Genomic DNA, 21,460 nt, shown 5'->3' with positions numbered 1-21,460 from the left:
ATATTCAATATCCATTTAGGATATTTAACTTTCCTGATGAACCCAACTTTTATTGACTTATTTATTTCTTCTTCTATCAAGGGGATTGGATCTAGGTGGAATTGTCTTTATGCTTGCTTAATTGGCCTCTTGTCTTTAGAGATGTTCAATCTGTGCATTATCACTGACAGTTCTAGGCCAGGCATTTCCACATATGTCCAAGCAAAGATGTCTTTATTCTCTTTCAAGAGCTTAACATATTGGTCGATTTCTTGTTCGGGGAGGCTGACACTTATAAATGTATGTCGCGGTTCCTCTTCCGTGCCCAAATTTATTTCTCACTAACTGTCAATTATCGGTTGCTCTCCATCTTCCACCTGCTTCGAAGCTATCTCAGGATTCTTGACCATCTTAGAATCTGCGCCCTCTACCTGGTCAACCGTAACCATATTTATTGAAGATTCTGCCCCCAAGCCTCGAAATTTCTCTTATTTTTTTCTGATTGACTCCGATCGAGATCTGAATTCCCTTCCCTTAGTTTAAGCCAGTCTGTTCTTCATAGTCGAAACCCATGTTCTTCATGATTTTTCTGTTAGTTGGACTGTACTTCTTAAGATATTCGGATGTTAATTTCCCATGACTCATGTTATTGTCGGCCATTTCTTTTGTTTTTACCTCTGAAGGGGCATAAAATTCGATCAACTCTGGGTATCTTGTGTTGTACTTGATGTGAAATCTCTTCGGAATGACTAAAAATGGTTTGCTTCTTTCAGCATACAGTAGTGGTACTGTATAATTTAACTACAAAATTTCCAACTGTTCCATTAACAAAAATGTTAACGGTGGCTTTTCGTGCTGTCACAGATTCTTTGCAATGAAGTAAAATTTCTTTCTTGCTTTCATTGTCCCAGATGATTCTATCTTTTCTTCCTCATTATTTCCATGTAAGCATTCTCTGGGGCTTTGTTTTCTTCATTCCTCTTTTCTTCTTCACTGGCGAATCCATTATAATAACTAGCGACTGCAAAGAAGGCTTCAGCTTCTGTATACAGCCTTGTGTCAGCTAGCACTTTCTATTGCACCCCTTCTTTACAGTATTTGAAACACTGGTGCAAGGTGGAAGGTATGTTGCCATACTGATGCATCAACGGTCTTCCCAAAAGGAGGTTATATGTCGTTATTGCATTTATAACATGGCAAACAACAATTATAGCTAACTCTTCTATTTCCAGTGTCATTGTAATCTTACCAAGCGTACTCTGACTATGTTGGTTAAAGCCATGTATCATCATTCCACTAAGGCGTAGATTAGAGCGATGACATCCCAATTCATTCAGTACTGTTAGTGGTAAAAGATTCACTGTAGACCCATTATCGAGCATTATTCGCTTGACTTGCTTACCGCAAATATGACCTACGATCATCAACGACCTATTGTGTTCCTTATCACAAGTTAGGTCGTCGTCAGAAAAGGAGACAACTGGCATACAATCTTCCTATTCTCTGCGCTCTTCATTCTTCATTTCTATCAGCAATGCCTCTCTAACATCATCGTTAGATAAGGCTTTAATCAAACTTTGTCGAGAGTCTTCTGACAATCTTAGGGCATCATAGACACTTAACTAAGCTAGTATAGCTTTCAAGTGACTTACGATGTCAAAAGTCACCTTCCCTATTTCCTTCCTTTCTTCTTTCTTGTCATTGCTGCTACTGGAGTAATTGTTGTTTGTTTTCGCCTTTAGTTTTTTAGCCTTCGGATTTGGTGGGCTAGCTACTTTCTTCCCTGTTCGTAATGTAGTTATTGCGACTGTCCCCATTGTTTTCTAATGCTCTGTCTTCGCTCTTCCATGAGACTTTTCTCGCACAGTAAGTACATTTACTATTGTTCTTCTGTCTCTCTCTTTCTCTTTTCCAATTATTATCTCACCCCTATTTATCATTCTTTGTATTATGCATTTCAACGTGTAACAATTTTTTATTGGATGCCCTATGAGATGGTGATAATGACAAAAGTCTTTTTTTTTTTTCGATGATTCTTCAGGGCTTCAACAGAGGCAATTCAATTGTACCAGCCTTCAGCAATTGATTCATCATGGGGACTACGTCTTCTTTCTCAAATGGAAAACTCTCGAGAGAATTCAGCGATCTAGGTCTTTTATCATAAAATCTTCCTCTAGGATGATTCGACTCTTCTTTCCTTTCTGTCCTTTTGCCTCTTATTTCTCTCGTATCATGGTTTTTCTTCTCATGATCGACTACATTTGTAATCAATTTTTGAGACCCTCTTCTAACTATTTCATAGTTAAATGCTTACATTTTTCTGGTCATTAGTTCCAAAGCTTGCGCTTTCGTGGCTAGGTCACGGAAGGTTTTAATATCAGCGCTGGTGAGACCGAATGTTATTCGTGTCTCCATAGAATTCAGGCACATCTTCACCTGCTCTTTCTCTTCTTGCAATTGCTTACAAGAAGCTCCCAAGGTCTTCCATCTGTTTATAAATTTTTCCAGAGGCTCTCCTTCCCTTTGTCGTACTGAAGCTAATTCTGTGATGCTGACATCACGTTCTGATGAGAAGAAGTATGACATGAACGTATCTTGCATTTGCTCCCAAGTTCTCATCGATCTGGGTGCTAAGCTGAAGTACCATCTAAATGCCTTGCCTGTCAGAGAGGACGTGAACAGTCGAAGATAATATTGGGGCACTATAGAGAAATTCCCCATACTGGTGATAAAGTGCGTTAAATGCTCTTCCGATGACCCATCTCCGTTGAATTTCTGAAAATCAGGGTTCTTGAAATTGTTCGGGAACAGGATATCTTCTACTTCTCTTGGGTACAACATTCGATACTTGAACCTTTTGGTACTCTCATGTTCCCTTTCTGTCCTGACAGCTTCCTCGATGACTTGTCGCCCTTCTTCCTGAGTCATCGCCCTCGCTGTAGGAGCAGACCCGAGCAATCCCACTCTTGGCAGTTGCGATCCTTCAGGCTACTATTCTTGCTCATTCGTATTGCTTATCATCGGAGGAAGTATCATTTGAGCTGCATTATGTGCGAGGGTTGTCAGGGCTTCCTAGAGACTTTTGCATTCTTTCATCAATGTTCTCTGTGCCTGAGCCATTTCAGCCATACGATCTTTTGTAGTCGGCGAAGGTCCTTGGCTTGTTCCGGCCAAATATACAGCAACCTCTTTGTTCCCTGACAAAGCTATGGTCGGAGCTGAATAAGAATGTATCGACGCTATGGTGGTTGCTGAAAGAGGAGTTTCATTTAATTTCCTTGTATTTCTAGAATAGTCGGCTGATCGAGGTGATGCGAGGCCAGTGAGCCTGTCAGTAATGACTTACATTTCTGTTCCTTTGTCCACCGAGCGCTTCTGGCAGGCAAAGCCAGGAAATCATGCATCAACGGCGGGGAAATGACTTTCCCAAGGTATATTGCTGGGGGGGCAAGTTCGGGGTATTTTTTGGTTGTGTTTCACGTTACCAGTCTCTTGATTCTTCCCAATGGTGAACTTGTCCTGGCAGCAACGACTTTCTGGGTTCTTGTTCTCCGACGTGAAACAACGATCCAATCATTTCCCTCTTCTTGTGCTACTGGTGAGATGGTTACGACTATAGTAGCTGTTCGTGGCTCCGCTTATTTGACAGGTGCGGATTTCTCTCTGTGACACTTAGTTTGTTTATCAGCATATTTGATGACAAATCCTATTACTGTGAAGTAGAAAATCGTCTTTTTCTGAATAATTGTCATTGGTTGAATGTAGTTTTTTTTTTCTGAATCTAGGTCAATTGTAAAATAAAATATATGAATCAGTACTTGAATAAGGTTATGCTCTACTTTGGAGATGAAAGGGAGGATGTTCCCATTGAGAGTCACCATTTTGCCGTCTTGACGACACCAAACAGTAGTGAAAATCCTCAATATAATCCTCAAGTCAGTATTGAGCAATAAAAAAAAATCCCCAGCAGATTTGGGGGAATTCATTTTTACTCAATAGCTAACAAAAGAAGAATAAAGAGAACAAACACAATATTCATTCATTCTGAATTCATTTACATCCTTTATCTCCTTTGATTCCAAAGTAGACCATTTACATAAACATAGTACAAATATTAAATGTTTAATATTGATTATATCATGATCTTCAATGTAGCGGCATTAATGTGCTGGAACAGCATTTATTCTGATTGATTCCATGCTCTAGAGAAAGTATTCCAATATTTTGATCCAAATTAGGTTTTTCTTTGATCTTTGATTGGTCATCAATGAATCCCTGACATAAATAAAGTCATTGCGTGCCCACAGGGGAGAATGGTACACCAATAGGAGGGTTGTGCACACATAACTATTGTTCATCAAAAGGGTTGTGTGCCCACAAGCAGTTGTATGCCGTTATCAGCTGTGCACCCCATCTGTTGTGTGCCCTCATATGTTGTGTGCCCTCATCCATTGTGCACCCCATGGGCCATGTTCCGCACAACATGCATGGACGATATATGGGTTCTTCTAAAGTCTGGATCTCTCTCCTCTTCTTGAATCTTGCTTTAATGAATGAATCATAGAGGGATGGTGGGATATATATAGCCTTTCGCACGTGTGAACACCTCAACATGTTCATTGTGCACCCATCCCTATTGTGCAGTCACCCCTTTATGCGCTGACCCCACTTGTGCGGTCATGCCTTTGTGCGCAGACCACCTTTGTGCGTGGACCACCTTTGTGCATGATCCATCTTTGTGTGCGGACAACCTTTGTGCGATGACCACCTTCATGTGGACCACCTTTGTGCAGACCACCTTTGTGTGGACCACCTTTGTGCAGACCAGCCTGGTGCGGCTCACAACCCTTCATTGCATCCTTCTGTTGTGCGGCGCAGAACCCTCTTTCAGGAAGGATTTCTTCTTTTATCTCTCTCGACCTTTTTTAGGCCTCAACATCAACCATTAGGGAAATTGGGCAATCGACTTGCCTTAAAGTTCTGGTTCTAATATCATCATTGTCTTCTTCCCGGTCCTTAGGCTTTTCAGCCAAAACTAGAAAGTTTTGTCAATGGTATTCCCACTACTAAGAGTGGTGATAGACTTAGCTTGCTTAATTTGATTTGGGCTTGGATCACTTATTTCGTATTGCGGTTTAGGATTGGGGAGAGGTTAGCAGGAAGCATCCCCCTCTCTATAACCATAACATGTGAATTCATCTTTTGCATAAATTTTGTAAGTTCTCATATTGGTTGAGTAAGTTGTAGAGTTTGTGTGGAATTTTGAACCAATTCCTCTTAAGGTTTCCCTTGATTTGGAATTTGATCAATGATTCCTTGAGTAGCGGTTTGTTCAATCCTCTAATTGAAGTTTGGATGATTTCTCCAACTAGGATTGTATGTATTAGAGGTGGGTCCATTGAAAGGTCTTTGGTAACTATTCATGGCATTAGATTGCTCATTCAATGCCTCTTGAAAAGCAGGTATTGTTGGACAATTTTCAGTTTGTGAACATTGCAAGCACAAATATTGCAAATAATTTCCTTAGCCATATCCTTCTTTAGTTCCATGGCCTCGAATTTTCTTATGAGATTAGCTACTTTAGCATTGATATCATCATCCTCTTTCAGAAGGTATATTCCGCCCCTCTCCTTTGATTGAGTAGGCCTAGAGGTGGTGCTCGATTTTAGGGAGATGTCCCATGATTGTGTGATTTTATCAAGTTTGTCAAAGTAATCCCACACCTCATTGACACTTTTGTTCATGAACTCCTCATTGCACATTGTCTTGATGAATTGACGCATAGAAGATGTCAGTCCATCATGAAAGAAAGTTGTTATGTGCCACGTTTCAAAACCATGTTGTGGGCATGAGCTGATGAGATCCTTGAACCGTTCCCAACATTAAAAGATGTTTCATCTTCCTTTTGGGCAAAGTTCATGATCAACTTCCTGATGGTGTTCAACTTACGGTATGGAAAGAATTTTTTTATGAACCCCTTCATCATGTCATTCCATGTGCCAATAGATCGTGGACGTAGTGAGTGCGACCATGTCTTAGCTTTCTCTTTCAAGGAGAAAGGAAAGAGTTTTGTTCACAACCTCAAGTGTGAGGTCGTGATGTAATAATAATCTCTATGAGATCGAGGTTGAATCCACATGGACTAATCTTGTGTGTATTCTGAAAGTAATTAGAACTAAAACTAGAAGAAGATGTAAATCTAAATTGAAAATAAAGGGAGTAATTGTGATGTATGGAATTACAAACTTAAGAAATTAAAGGTGGGAACTAGGGTTTCCAAGGATCCACTTGTAGAGATCAGGGAGATCTATGCTTGATTCAAGGACAAAACTGGAATCAGAGTCCCATCTTAATCCAATTGGAAGATATCTCAGTAAAACTAAATATGAACTTCCTTTGGCTTAATTCTCAATGGATGAGAGGTGTGAGATCTGGAAGTGATTCCATCATAAAACCATGCCTAGGAGACAAGGCAAACAACAGGATTTACCAATCCCATAACTAACATGAGAGAATTGTGAAAGTTAGGAAGGATTCCCTCATCCAACCATGCCCAAGGGACGATGGTGAACAACAGGATTTCTTAATTTCATAATCTCAAAATGTGAAAAGAACATACACAAAGCTATCGTAGATCTATTGTAATTTGAGTCACAATAAATCATTAAAAACTGAAAGTATTTCTTATAATCAAACTAGAATCAAAGAGAGTTCAACATAAACATGAATTAAAGTAATAGAAACATACCATCATGCTACAAGCTTCACCTCTTAGCCCTAGCTAAGATGTTTAGCCAACTATAGACATGATTGAACTAAAATATCTTAAGAAAAGCATAAAAACAGCTAAGGAGAAGGGAGAAAAATTCTTGGCGATGGCTTCTCCATGCTTTTTCTCCACTCCTCAAACCCTAGAAGATGCCTAAGGATGCCCTGGGGACTTCTATTTATAGCTGTGCATCACCTCCTTTCGCACTGAGTTGGAAAATTCTAGAAATCGTCTAACATTTATGCAATTCGCACAACATTTGCGTAAGCCTCGACTAGTTGTGGATAGCCTTCGACTGGTCGAGGACCATCTTTGACTAGTCGAAGATCATGCAAATTTAGAATCTAATGTTGCTAGAGTTTATGTCAAAGTTTCCTAAGAAGGGCTTAGACTAGTCGAAGATCATTTAAATTTACTTCAAAACTTTGATTCACTTCATTCTTAACTTGGTTTTCTTGGATCTTTGGCATTTGAATTCTTCATTCTTGGTCTTCTACGATCCAATCTTTGGCTTGGTGATTCTTGAGCGTTAAATCCATGCTTTTAACATCATTTTCAATCCAAGCTCTTAAATTCACCTTGCAACATAAACATGATTAAAATAGAACATTAACCATTATCATGTTCATAAAAGCAAGTAATAAATGGGGGATAATATGCAATATTTGACCCTCAACAAGTTTCAGCCTAACCGTGTCCTCGGCCACGTTAGGAAAGTATAAAGTAGCTATAACTTCATTGAATTCTTGCAAGTGCAGGTATGAACTTTCATATTCAAGTCCAAGGAACTTTGGAAGGAGTTGGATTACTCTAGGCTTAATATCCATGTTTCCTGTGTTTTCTAGAAAAACCATACAAGAAGGGGTGCTCACCCCCGTAGGTTGTAAGTAATCTCGTAAAGTATGAGGCAGAGGTGTATGGTGCACTTCATTCTCATCCTGGACTTCTGTAACTTGAGGTTGCGGCTGATTCATCGGTTGATTTACAGGTTGATTTACAGCCATAACCTCAATTAACTCTGAGGATCTCGAGAGGTGTCTAACTTTGTGAAGGATAGATAACCCCTCAACTAATCCTCTTTTCACTCGAATTGTCACGGACCCACTTGGGCATGAAACACTCTCATCCCTCAATTTCAGATTCTAACTTAAACCTAAAAGGGAAAGAGGGAATAAGAATTCAGGAAAAAAGAAAGGAAGAGAATTAGAACAAAGTTACCAAATTGGAAGTTCCTAATTTAAGATCCTACAAAACATAACAAAAGAAATCAATTTCTAAAAATAAAAATTCTAAAATTAGAAAGTTTCTAAAAATAGAAATAGAAAGATGAGTTAGTTTCTAAAAAAAACAATCCTATAATTAGTAAGTTTATAAAAACAGAAAACAAACCCTAATCTAGAAATAGAAAGAAAAATTAGAAAGAGATTACCAAATTACAAGTTTCTATATTAGGATCCTACAAAACAAGAAAGTTAGGTTAGTTTCTAAAAAAAAATATCTACAGAAACCCTAATCCTAAAAATAGAAAGTAAACAAATCTTATTCTTAACTTATTTCTAAAACTAATTAATCTTAGAAAAACACAACCGTTAATCCCCGGTAATGGTGCCAAAAACTTGTTCACAACCCCAAGTGTAGGGTCGGGATGCAGTAATAATCTCAGTGAGATCGAGGTCAAATCCACAGGGACTAATCTCGTGTGTCTATTTTAAAAGTAATTACAATCAAAACTAGGAGAACATCTAACATAAATCAAGAAAGTATAGAGAGCAATTATGATTAAAGTCATTAAAACTAACAAATTCAAAGGTGGTAACCAGGGGTACTTGGGTTTTCCTCAGTAGACATTTATAAACCAAAAGATAATAGGGATAAGGTAAGATCAAGACTTTTACACGTTGAAGTAATTAGCAAAATACAAGTGTATATATAAATATGTAGCATAAACAATATCGGGGCCCCTACATAAACTGCAAAACAAAAGTGTCTCAAATAGTCTCTAATGAATAAATTCGTCGAGTTATATATATATATATATATATATATATATATATATATATACAGAAATATAGATTGTCTCTAATTATTTCAAAACATGTTGACTAATTGTGTCTAAATATCTCATCTATTCCTACTTGCCTTTATCTAAAGGTGTTAATTGTATCTATCCCGTTCGGTAATATACTATGTACTGTCCTTATACAGTTTATTTGCAAGTTGAAATTTCAGCAGCATCTCTCTATATTCTCTAAATATATGTAAATTTCAATACTAATTAGTTGCCACATATAATCCATTATACATAGATAGAGGAAACCAATTAGTAAAGAATCACGTATCCGAAGAAAATATAGGGAGACACTACCGAAATTGCAACTATATGTAAACTGAAAATGAGGGCAACCTAAGCACATGGTATGGTACCGAACTGTCCATAATGAGACAATTTAGGAATCCATAAAGAACAAGTATTTTCACTCGAATGACTATACTTGTTTAATATATATTCTTAAATAGGGGGATACATTATTAAGTTAATAGGTGGCCTAAATGCTAATTAAAAAAGAATCATAAGCATAAACATTTAAAGAATAAATATCAAAATATATATAAAAAAAAGAATGAGATAATTATTTAAAGCACAAATATGAAAATATGAAAATATAAAATGTGCCTAAAATTTTATTAAATAAAGAACAAAGGAAATATTATATGGAACTTTAATCTTAAATTTTTGAAATATAGATTAACTTTTTATGGATTAAAGAATAGAACAACCTACCTGATGGTTTAGATATGATCTTCAGGTTTTTGGATTGCTTTGAGTACACCTACAAAAAATTTGAACCAATGCTAGAAAGAGGAAATCGATCCACTCTGTGGAAACAAAAATAACCAAAAATCAGCAGAGAGAGAGAGAGAGAGAGAGAGAGAGAGAGAGAGAGAGAGAGGATCTAATGGGATGTAGTTCTTATGAGTTAAAACGAGAACAAATGCTATTTCCTAATGATGTATGCTAGGGAAGTTCATCAGTTTTTGTGAGTTCCTCTTATAAAACAAGATATCCATAGTCTAGCCATTATACCTGTTTGATAGGGCCAGGCTTAGATGTGGGATGCCTGAAAAACTTGTGGATTGAAGATTGTGATGACCATTCGTTTTTAGTCCGTCTGCCTTTAATATGATGGTATAAATGTTATGAAAAAAACATCATAAAACAATTTGAAACTTTTGGAGACTTGAATTCAACCGAAGTTGACCACAAACCAAAATTTTGACAAATACTAATCATCCAATCAATGAACATTCGTCAGCCAGAACATGATCATGTCTTTTAGTACTTCTGTATGCTATGGACTCAAGAATGTCCCTTCCTTTGGGCTTTGGATCATTACATCTCGTCCACATGTATCTTTGTCTGAGTGCACATGGGTTGAGTTGGATGGATGGGTCATTGCACCAGACTTGACAATAAGTAGGTCTAGGTCCAAATTTTGGATTCATGAAACAGGTACGGTGTAAAAGTTTCACCCGAACTATTACAGGGTTTTCAATAGGCCAGCCTCAGGCCATGTAAAATGATTTTTTAAAGGCCCAGACCATAGTCTTAGTCCGAAAGTTCCAAATCGAGGCTAAAGCCAACCCCAGGCTAAGTTTGAGACCTCTCAAAATCAACCTGAAAAATCTAATGTGGCCTTACTTTTTAAATTGTTCTGATTTGGGCAATTCTAGGAAAGACCCGACTTAAACCGAGTGCAGATTGCATACTTACATTGCCAGTGGCAACCTTGCTACTGGACAGTGTTTTGTGCAGTGGACCATGATGTATGTATTTTACCCACACCATCCATCCATTTTACATCATTGCTTCAGGAAATGAGCCTAAAAATGAGGCAGATCCAAATCTCAGGTTGACCGTACGTCAAGAAAACAATGATGACTGAACACCCCATATTAAAAACTTGCTATGGCCAAATGCTCTCCCAGTAGCATTTTTTGAGACCACATTCGACCATCACGTAGAAAATGCATGGTTCTGATCATTCTATCAGCAGATGGTTTGGATCACCAGATGGCCCAACAACGGACGGTTTGGATCACCAGATGGGCCCGCCAGATGTACTGTTGCGGTATGAGCGGTCAGGGTGCTATATAACAGGATGAGGTATCATAAATGATGAGTGCTTAAATGGTTACAGTGGTACCAAGCAGATGTGGCTAGTGATGTCTTCATGGAATCTAACCTGTCCATATGATGGGTTGCCTCAGAAAACCTAAATAACCCAAAAATCAGACTGATCTAAAAGTCAGATGGCCCATTGCATAGGAAACATGTTGACAAGGAACTCACACTATTGATTACATTTGGAGGCCCACCGTGTTGTGCATATGTTATCAACGCCGTCTAGACCTTAATCCAGTCCAGATGAAGGGTCATGCTAAAATTCAAGGCTGGTCTGCAGCTCAGGTGGGTGTTCCCTCCCGTATCGTTACCTTTTTTGTGGCCCACCTTAGTTTTGGATCGGGCTGAGTTTTGGGTGCTAGGGATTTCTTGAGGTGACGCATCTGATAGACATGTTAGGTAGTGCTGATGCATCACGTGGGCTCCCATCTACCGTACCAACATAAGCTCACGGTGGCATCCATTGCATGGAATGCACTGGTTCTCATTTTCTGAGAGGTCCAGTACACATTGGACTACCGTCTTGGGATGAAATTGTAGCCTACCAGTTGGGCCACGTGGAACATTGTAAGGCCCACTCAAGGACGGGTTCCCACCATGAATAGGCCGTCTAGGGTCTTAATCCAGACCATTCCAAAATCAGTAGTTTCTGCTGTTGAGGTCTGGCCTGCCTAGGCAACCTTGCTTGATTCTACTCTTGGCAACGTGTAAACCAAAACAGAATAGGAGAGAGAGAGATGATGACGATGATGATGGACGATTTCAGTTTCCAGCTCCAACATAGGAAAATAAGAGAGAGAGAGAGAGAGGGGGGGTGTGGGTGTATAGGAGAGAGAGATGATGATGATGATGATGGACGATTTCAATTTCCAGCTCCAGCATAGGAAAATAAGAGAGAGAGAGAGAGTTAGGGGTGTACACAAAGTCCAACCGAGTCGAGCTGGCCTCAACTCGACTAGGCTCAGCCACTAGCTGACCCCAGCTCAAACTCGGCTCAGCTCAGTCCTCGAGCCTGACTAGCCAACTTGGCACAGTTCGGTTAGTAGCTCAGGCTAGTCCAAGCTGAGTTCAAGCCAAAATCGAGCCTCCATGGCATTTTTGCAAACACATGCAGGGCACTCTCAGTTTCTCACTGTATGTAAAACAACAATAAGTATTTCATCATACACCTTATAGGCAACATCAAAATCAAGGAAAATGGCATTTGTTTTATATGCATACCTTCCTTACCACTAGCTGATACTTCGTTCAGTCATTTCATCAAACACTTGGTGAGCAACATTAATATGAAAGTAACCGAGTCACTGAACTAGTTCAATCCGAGTTCGATTTGGGTTGGGGTTCGATCCGAGTCAAGTTGAGCTCAGGCAAGCTCAAACTCGGTTCAAAATTTGTTTTGAGCTCAAAAAATCAGCTTGACTCGGCTCGAACTCAGCTTCGAAATGAGTCGAATCAATCCTTTTCGAGTCGAGTCGAGCGAGCTAATGAAGCTAACTCGGTTCATGTACACTCCAAGATAGAGTACCAATTTCTTCGATTCCACTTCCAGGCTCCAATGAAGGCTGCAAGATTCGAATCAGATTTAGGAAGGAGGAATGGATATTGGAGAATGAGATGAAGAGGAAAAACTGAAAAGGGGAAAGGAAGTAGAAAGGAAAAGCTGAAAGGAATGAGAAGTGCTGCACAATCGTCTGGTATGGTGAGGAGTGAGGACTGTGGGTGTGAAGTGAATGAAACAAACTTAGGGTTTTTTTTTTCAAAGCTTTATATATGATGGGTCGAGTTAAGCTCGAACCGAGTTGAACCTAAGTCGAGCTTGAGTCAAGTCTGAAAGTCCCCTTGTTTGTCAATACACGTGAGTGTTGAGTCTATCAGTCCAAGTGAGTCCTTAGAAGAAGACATCAAGAATAAGCATCAACAAAAGATGAAGGCTATGATTAAGCTTAAACCTGTCAGCCATAGCCTCATCATCCCACAACAAACCCTAACAGGTATACGACCCCGTATAATCCCAACTTACCCTATAAAATGAATTAAAACATCTTTTGGTATAGTTGGATAATGCACCAAGAGTATAAATGGAAGAAAGAAACAAAACCTGAAAAAATCACAAGTCCTAGTCGAGTACATCGAACTGCAATCGAGGGTATCTTCGATACATCGAACGATCACCTATTCTGTCTAACAACAAAATGAAAGAATTGCTGGAAATCTCGATAGCATCGATTGATATTCGATATCATCGAAGTCTATAAATCAATAACATTGAATGGCTCTCGATTACTTCAACCTTGAAATTCTTCCAAAGAAACAGAATATACTCTAAGTGTTCCTCGATGACATCAAAGTCTCATCGATATTATCGAGAGTAAGTTGTCGATAGAATCGAAGTCTATTCCAGCAAGTTTTCTAAAGAAAACCTATTTTCTTCGAGTTCATTAAAGGCCATTCGATATCATTGAAATTCAAACTTCGATGGATCGAAGGACTCTTCTATGGAATCGAATATGAGACAAAACTGTCTAACAACCCTTATGTATTTTAACAAAAAAATCTCAATGGAATCGAGTATCCCTCGATAAATCAAAGTACACGTCAATATCATCAAAAGATGCTCCATTAAAAACAGTCAGAATCTATTCTACTGTCAAATGAATATATTGAGTAGATAGTCGATGTAATCGAAGGTGGTTTGATGGTATCGAAATTCAAATTTCGATAACATCGAACACCTTTCGATGGCATCAACGATTACAAAATTCTGCCCTTTTTTTTACCATTGGGATTTTACTCTATAAATACACTTGTGTTGCTCCTTGTAAAAATGAGTGAGAATCCAAGAGAGTTTGAGCCTATTATTCTAATATCTACATACCCTCTTACTCACTCTCTTTCCCATTAGAGTTCATCATTCAATCCCTTAGTTAAGCATCAACTCATCATCTTATATGCTTAGATTAAATTATGAACTGTAGCATTCATGGAGCTTTCAATTAAGTATACCTATCTTTAGAATTCCTAAATACATAGCTCATGAGAACCTTCTCTATTAATTTAAATCTTATCTTTTAAATAGAGAAGATCAAAAATCCTAAACCTCACAACCTCAGAGTATTCACGAAAGCATAATCAATAGGTTGCAGTTCAAAGGGAACTGAAGACTCTTCATTATCATTGAAGATCATCAGATTATGCGAGAAAGAGACTCATCCACTTATTTGTAAGTATTCAGAGTCTATTATGTCAGAAGAACTTTCCTTGTGTAGGATTGGAATTTGACAAACTCGCCAAGTCCTAGTTATAGGCCTCTAACGAGAGAATACGTTATGTCCTTGTGTAAGACGTGTAGCCTTACGTAAGTTGTGCCTTATGTAGGCTTGGGTCGCCTTGTTTAGGCTCCCAATGTTGTGTCCTTAGGTAGGACGAGTCGTTTTGTGTCAACATTTAAGGGAACATTGTGTAGGTTGTGAAGGTTCATGGTTAACCTAATTTAAAACCATTAGATAGTGAAATCCAGTACATTTTAGGAGAAAGTGCATCCGCTAGGAGTGGAGTAGGCAAGTAGCCGAACCACTATACATGATTGTGTTTGGGATTGCTTTAAGTACATTTATCTAATTATGCTTATGTTTATTATATGTTTGTAATGATGCATGATTTAGTTAATGTATAAGTAAGTCACATCCCACACACAATATATACTATCGTTATAGGCTTTGTTTTTATATATAAATCTTATATAAGCCTATGTGAATTGGAACCACTATTGGCTTGGAAGCCATAGAGTTACTTCGCCTTACTTCCTTCATTTTAAAAGTTATGCATAGTTTGTTATTAATAGATAACAAGTTTTGAAAGGACATTTAGTCATACTTTATACTTCAGTACTAATGGCTCAACTGTAATTTCAATTAGTATCAAGGAGAGTTCCTCTTGAAGGGTTTAACAACCTAGAGGGAGATCCTTAAGTCGAAGTTAGAATTATGACTAACAGAGAGGGAGAAGTGTTAACCAACACTAAGGAGATAAGTGAATATGAAACACTCATCTCGGAAGTAGAAGAAGAAGAAAACATATATGGTACCTATGATAAACTCTATTCCCATAGCATCAATGTTCTTAAAAAACTTGGTATTGCTGAAAAAAAAAATAGACAATTGCAAAAAGTTCTTGATAAAGCATTGGATATTAATACTCATATGATCAATGTCATGCCAATAATGACTGGCTTGAAAGGACAACAAAAAGTCAAATTTTAGAAATTAAAGAATTGAATAAACATATAAATCAATTAGAATCTAAAAATAGCAAATTGAAATATGATAACTCACATCTAAATACTAAAAATCACAAACTGAAAATAGATGTAGAGAGATCTAAACATTCGATTGACGTAAGTCACAAGTTTTCCCATATTAATGAAAGATTAGAAAGACTTCTAGGGATGTGAAGAAACTTTAAAGATAAGAGAGGTCTAGGATATGAATCATATAAATCAAGCTCTCTTCTCTTGCATCACCTATGACTAAATGTGTTGCATTAAGTAGCGACACAAGAAATACTTTCTGAATGGAACATGCAGAAAAATTCAAAACAACCGGAAATGTAACAAAGAGAACTTCAAAGAATATATCTAAAGTTACTCCACCCAACATGACTGAAAGGATAGAGGAGTTACTAAAATAGGTAGATCAATTGAATTAGAAAACTAAAGAACTGATGAAACAAAAAATATCTGATTCAGCCTAAGGGATTCAAAGAATTCATTGTTTATCAACATCGAGAAGAAAAAAAAAAGAAAACATTCTCTCTGAAGAAGATGATAAATAAATGGGTAATAAAAAATCAGAACAATTGCCTTGTAATTCATACCACACTAAAAGTATGCAATAGTTCAAAATGGTATCTCGATAGTGGTTGCTCCAGACATATGACTGGTGATCGAACCCAGTTCTGTAATTATTTAGAATTTGATGGTGGGTCGGTCACATTTGGCTATGGGAGCTCAGCTAAGATAATTGGACAGGGTACAATAGTCGGGCCAGGGTTGCCCAAAATTGAGAATGTTCTTTGCGTAAAATGATTAAAGTACAACCTTCTAAGTATTCCCCAAATCTGCAACAAAGAACAGTTTGTCTCATTATCTAAAGATATATGCAAGATCTGAAATCTCAACAGAAAGCTAATAATGAAATGTCTTCACACTAATGATAATTGCTATGTGCTAGATAGCATAGGAGACAGTGCCCCATCCATGAGATGCCACATGGTCTTAGATACTGAGTCCAAGCTATGACATCAAAGACTTGGACATGTACACTACAGAATTTGGCCAAGCTATACTAAAAAAAAACTTGCTGAGAGGACTACCTATAATTAAAAAGAAAGAAATGATTGTGTGTGGTGATTGTCTTAAGGGTAAACAAATTAAAGTTGGACATAAAAAGACAACCACCATAGCAACCTCAAAAGAACTTGACTTGCTACATATGGATCTAGTGGGTCCCACCAAGGTTGAGAGTCATAGCAAAAAGAAAAACTTCTTAGCAGTGGTAGATAATTACTCTAGATTTACTTGGGTCACTTTTCTTCGGGAGAAATATGATGCATTTGATGAATTCTTGAAAACGACTAAACAACTCTAGAATGAAAAGGGATATTATATCAAAAGAATAAGGAGTGATCATGATGGGGAATTTGAGAATGAGCGATTCCAAAAATTTTGTGATCAAAATGGAATCCAATAGGAATTCTCAGCCCCAAAAACACCACGACAAAACGACTTAGTGGAAAGAAAGAACCGGGTGTTGCAAGAGATGAGCTTAGTAATGCTTAATAGCAAAAACATGGCTAAAAGATTTTAAGCCAAAACTGTCAACACCGCCTGCTACATAGTGAATCGAGTATATCTTAGAGCAAGAATAAACTAAACTTCATATGAGTTATGGTGTGGAAAATCGCCTAGTGTTAAGTATTTTTGTGTCTTCGGTAGCAAATGTTATATACTTAGAGATAGAGAACACCTAGGTAAATTTGACTCTAAAAGTGATGATGGTATTTTTCTTGGGTATTCACTGAACAGTCATGCTTATATAGTATATAATTTAATGACACTTAATATTCATGAAACTATCAATGTAATTGTTGATGACCAACCTCATGATGATAATGGTCCTTCAATTAATATAGAGGATGATGTGGAACCTTATATAACAAACAAATCTAATGACAAATCCATCTCCTCTCCTGATCCTCAGTCATCTAGTAATATACCTTTCATTAAGGATCATCCTCCAAATCAAATCATTGGAGATCCTAATGAAGGTGTAAAAGGTCGATAACAACTTGAGGATATTTGAAGTCATCTCTGCTTCACCTCAAAGATTAAACCAAAGAATGTTGTAGAAGCACTACAAGATGAATTTTGGATTACAGTCATGTAAGAAAAACTAAAACAATTTACAAGAAATGAGGTGTGGCAACTAGTTCCTAGACCAAAAGACACAAATATTATTGAAACCAAATGGATCCTTAAAAATAAATCTAATGAACCTGGGAATATAGTAAGGAATAATACAAGACTCGTAGCATAAGGATATTCTCAAATCAAGGGCATTGATTTTGATGAAACATTTGCCCCTATAACTTGTCTCGAGTCCATTCGAATTCTCATGTCCATTCCATGTGCGCTTAAGTTTAAACTATTTCAAATAGATGTGAAGAGTGCTTTTCTTAATGGTATTCTTGAGGAAGAAGTGTATGTAGAACAACCAAAAGGATTTCTAGATCCTAAATCCCCTCATCAAGTATAAGTAAAGCTCCCTATGGTCTTAAACAAGCACCCCTAGCCTGCTATGAGCGCTTAACACAATTTCTGATCAATCATTAGTTTTATAAAGGGAGTGTTGATAAAATGTTATTTACAAAGAAGATCGGGAATGCCTTACTAATTGCCCAAATTTATGTAGATGATATTGTATTTAGTTCCACATGTGAAGTTATTGCTAATGATTTGTTGAACTGATGAAATCTGAATTCGAAATAAGCATGGTAGGTGAGCTAAATTCTTTCTCGGTTTATAAGTTAAACAAATGGCTAACAAGATTTTTATATGCCACTCCAAGTATGCAAAAGAATTAATAAAAGGATTTGGACTTGAATCTGGCCATACTCATCGTACACCCATGAGAACGACACTCAAACTTTCTAAAGATATTCATGGTAAGAGTGTGGATCAACACTTGTATCGAAGTAAGATAGGAAGCTTACTGTATCTGACTGCAAGCTGACCTGACATCGCATTTAGCATAGGTGTTGTTGAGGGTGAAATATTGCATATTGGACCCCATTTATATCTTGGCTTTATGAACATAATACTGCTTAATGACTTATTTTACTCATGTTTATGTTGCAAGGTGAATTAGAGAGCTTGGATTGGAAAAGGTGCTAAAAGCATGGATTTGACACTTAAAGATCACCAAGGCAAAGAATGGATCTTATGAGACAAAGATTGAGGAATTCAAGGTCCCAAGATTCAAGAAAACCATGTGGAGAAGGAATGAAGCTGAAAGAACAAGTGCAGAATACACATTGATTATGTCATCGAGCATTGTTCAATGACATCAAGGACACATTCAATGACATCGAACATAGGTCGTTGACATCGAATTTATGAAGGAAAATTGAGTTGGTCGCTGGATAAATTTAAGAGGTTTTTCGATGATTCGAGAACATGTTCGATGACATCGAATTTTCTATGGAATTTCAACAAAACTCGCTCGACATATTGGGCACCATTTTCGATTACTCGAAGTACTACTCAATGACACCGAAGGTCTCTTCGATGACATCAAATTTATTGAATAAATTGAAATAACTCGTTGGACTGTTTTGGACACATTATCAATTCATTGAACAATATTCGATGACATCGAAGGCCTCTTTGATGACATCAAAGATAGGTTCGATGACATCGAAGGTTGCAGAGTCCGAATGAAGCTACAAAAGCATAGAAAAAGCACATATAAAAGACACCGACATCGAAGCCTATTAGATGTCATCGAATGGATCACGCGAAGTTACATAGAATGTGTAAATTTGAGGCAGTTTTTGGATTTTTCCATAGAGGTGTGAAAGGAGGTTTGGCACAACTATAAATAGGAGTCCTCATGGCACCCCTGGGTATGATCCAGGGTTTGAGGAGTGGAGAAAAAGCATAGAGAGCCGTCGTCAAGCGTTCTTCTTCTACTTTCCTTAGTTTTTCATGCTTTCTTCTAGAGTTTTAGTTCCGATCATGTATATGGTTGGCTAAACTTGGGGTTGTGAATAAGTTTTTAGCATGATGGGATGTTTTCTATTACTTTGGTTCATGTTTAAGTTAAACTCTCTTTGATTCTAGTTTGATATTTAAGAAATACTTTCAGTTTTTAGTGGTTTGTTGTGACTCAAATTACAATAGATCTGCGATAGCTTTGAGTATCTCTTTTCATGTTTTGAGATTGTGAAGTTAGTAAATCCTATTGTTTACCATCGTGCCTTGGGCATGGTTGGATAACAAAATCCCTTGTAGTCATCATGATTCTCTTATATTTGGTTATGAGATTGGTATATCCTATTGTGAGCTATTATCTCCTAGGCGTGGTTTTGTGATGGAATCACTTCCAGTTCCCACACCTCTCATCCATTGAGAGTTAGGCCAAAGGAAGTTCAAATTTATTTTTACTTCGATATCTTCCAATTGGATAAGATGGGGCTCTGATTCCAATTGTGTCCTTGAATCAAGCATAGATCTCTTTAATCTCTACAAGTGGATCCTTGGAAACTGTAGTTCTCAACTTTGAATTTCTTAAGTTTTAGTTAAATAATTCACAATTACTCTCTCTACACTTTTAGATTTAGGTTTACATCTTCTTCTAGTTCCACTTTTAGTTGTTTTCAGAATACTCACAAGATTAGTCCCTGTGGAATCGACTTTGGTCTCATTGAGATTATTACTGCATCGCGACCCTACACTTAGGATTGTGAATAAGTTTTTGGCGCTGTTGTCGGGGATTAACGATTGCATTTTTCTAAGATTAATTAGTTTTAGAATTCATTTAAGATTACGGTTTTTCTATTTTCTATTTTGAGGATTAGGGTTTTTATAAATTATTTTAGAAACTAGCTTAGCTTTCTAATTCTAGGTTTAGAAACTTTCCTTTTTCTACTTTCTAATTTTAGAATAGAAACTTTCCTACTTTGGTTTTTTTAGAAACTAATTTTTTTAAACTTTCTATTTTTTATTTTTAGAAACTTTCCTTTTTTATTTTTTAGAAACTAGGTTGCTTTCTTTATTTCCTTTTTAGAAACTAACTCACTTTCCTTTTTCTTTTGCAGGATCCTAACATAGAACCTTCTAATTTGGTAACTTCTTTCTAATTCTCTCTCTTTTTATTTCTAGATCTCTACTCCCTTCTTTTCTCTATTCCCTTCTTTCTTTTAGGTTTAGGTTAAAATCTGAAATTGATGGCTGAGGGTTTTTCATGCCCAAGTAGGTCTGTAACAACACTCGACGTCTTTTGAGTGAATGAGGATTGGTTAAGGAGTTATTTATCCATCACAGGATTACAAACCACTCAAGATCCTCATAGTTAATTGAGATCATGGCTACAAATCAACATGTAAACCAACTGGTGAATCAACTACAACCTCGAGTTACAGAAGTCCAAGATGAGAATGAGGTGCACCATGTACCCCCGCCTTGTACTTTCCGAGATTACTTACAACCGGCGGGCGTGAGCACCCCTTCTTATATGATTTTTTCAGGAAACACGGGAAACATGGATATCAAGCCTGAAGTAATCCAACTCCTTCCAAAGTTTCTTGGACTTGAATCTGAAAGTCCATACCTACACTTGCAAGAATTTGATGAGGTTATAGCCACTTTATACTTTCCTAATGTGTCTGAGGAAACGGTCAGGCTGAAACTCTTTCCTTTCTCCTTAAAAGAAAAGCTAAGAAGTGGTTGCACTCACTACATCCACGATCTATTGACATATGGAATGACATGATGGAGTTCATAAAAAAATTCTTTACATACCATAAGACGAACACCATTAGGAAGTCGATCATGAACTTCGCCCAAAAGGAAGATGAAACATTCTTCTAATGTTGGGAGCGGTTCAAGGATCTCGTCAGTTCATGCCCACAACACGGTTTTGAAACGTGGTGAATAACAACTTTCTTCCACGATGGATTGACATCTTCCATGCCCCAATTCATCGAGACAATGTGCAATGGGGAGTTCATGAACAAAAATGTTGATGAGGTGTGGGATTACTTTGACAAACTTGCTGAAACCGCACAATCATGGCACATCTCCCCAAAATATAGCACCACATCTAAGCTTACTCAAGCAAGGGAGAAAAGTGGGATATACTTGTTGAAAGAGGATGATGATATAAAAGCTAAAGTGGTCAGTCTCGCAAGGAAGGTCAAGGCCATGGAACTTAAAAAGGATAAGACTAAGGAGGTTGTTTGTGGTATCTATG

At 37.5% G+C, this 21,460-nt stretch overlaps 2 non-coding genes across 2 annotated transcripts; one reads left to right on the top strand and one right to left on the bottom strand.

Annotated features, from left to right (window-relative positions):
• The first annotated feature begins 5,811 nt into the window (after nt 1-5,811).
• Nucleotides 5,812-5,917, top strand: LOC131244985 (small nucleolar RNA R71). The gene has a single exon (XR_009170749.1). It is a non-coding gene; the product is annotated as a small nucleolar RNA R71 (small nucleolar RNA).
• Nucleotides 5,918-21,021: 15,104 nt separating this feature from the next.
• Nucleotides 21,022-21,128, bottom strand: LOC131244909 (small nucleolar RNA R71). The gene has a single exon (XR_009170678.1). It is a non-coding gene; the product is annotated as a small nucleolar RNA R71 (small nucleolar RNA).
• Nucleotides 21,129-21,460: the final 332 nt, after the last annotated feature.

This window comes from Magnolia sinica, chromosome 4 (genome assembly GCF_029962835.1).
Source record: "Magnolia sinica isolate HGM2019 chromosome 4, MsV1, whole genome shotgun sequence".
Lineage (NCBI taxonomy): Eukaryota > Viridiplantae > Streptophyta > Magnoliopsida > Magnoliales > Magnoliaceae > Magnolia > Magnolia sinica.
Note: the sequence above shows the minus strand (reverse complement) of the source record. Positions and strands in the feature narration are given on the sequence as shown.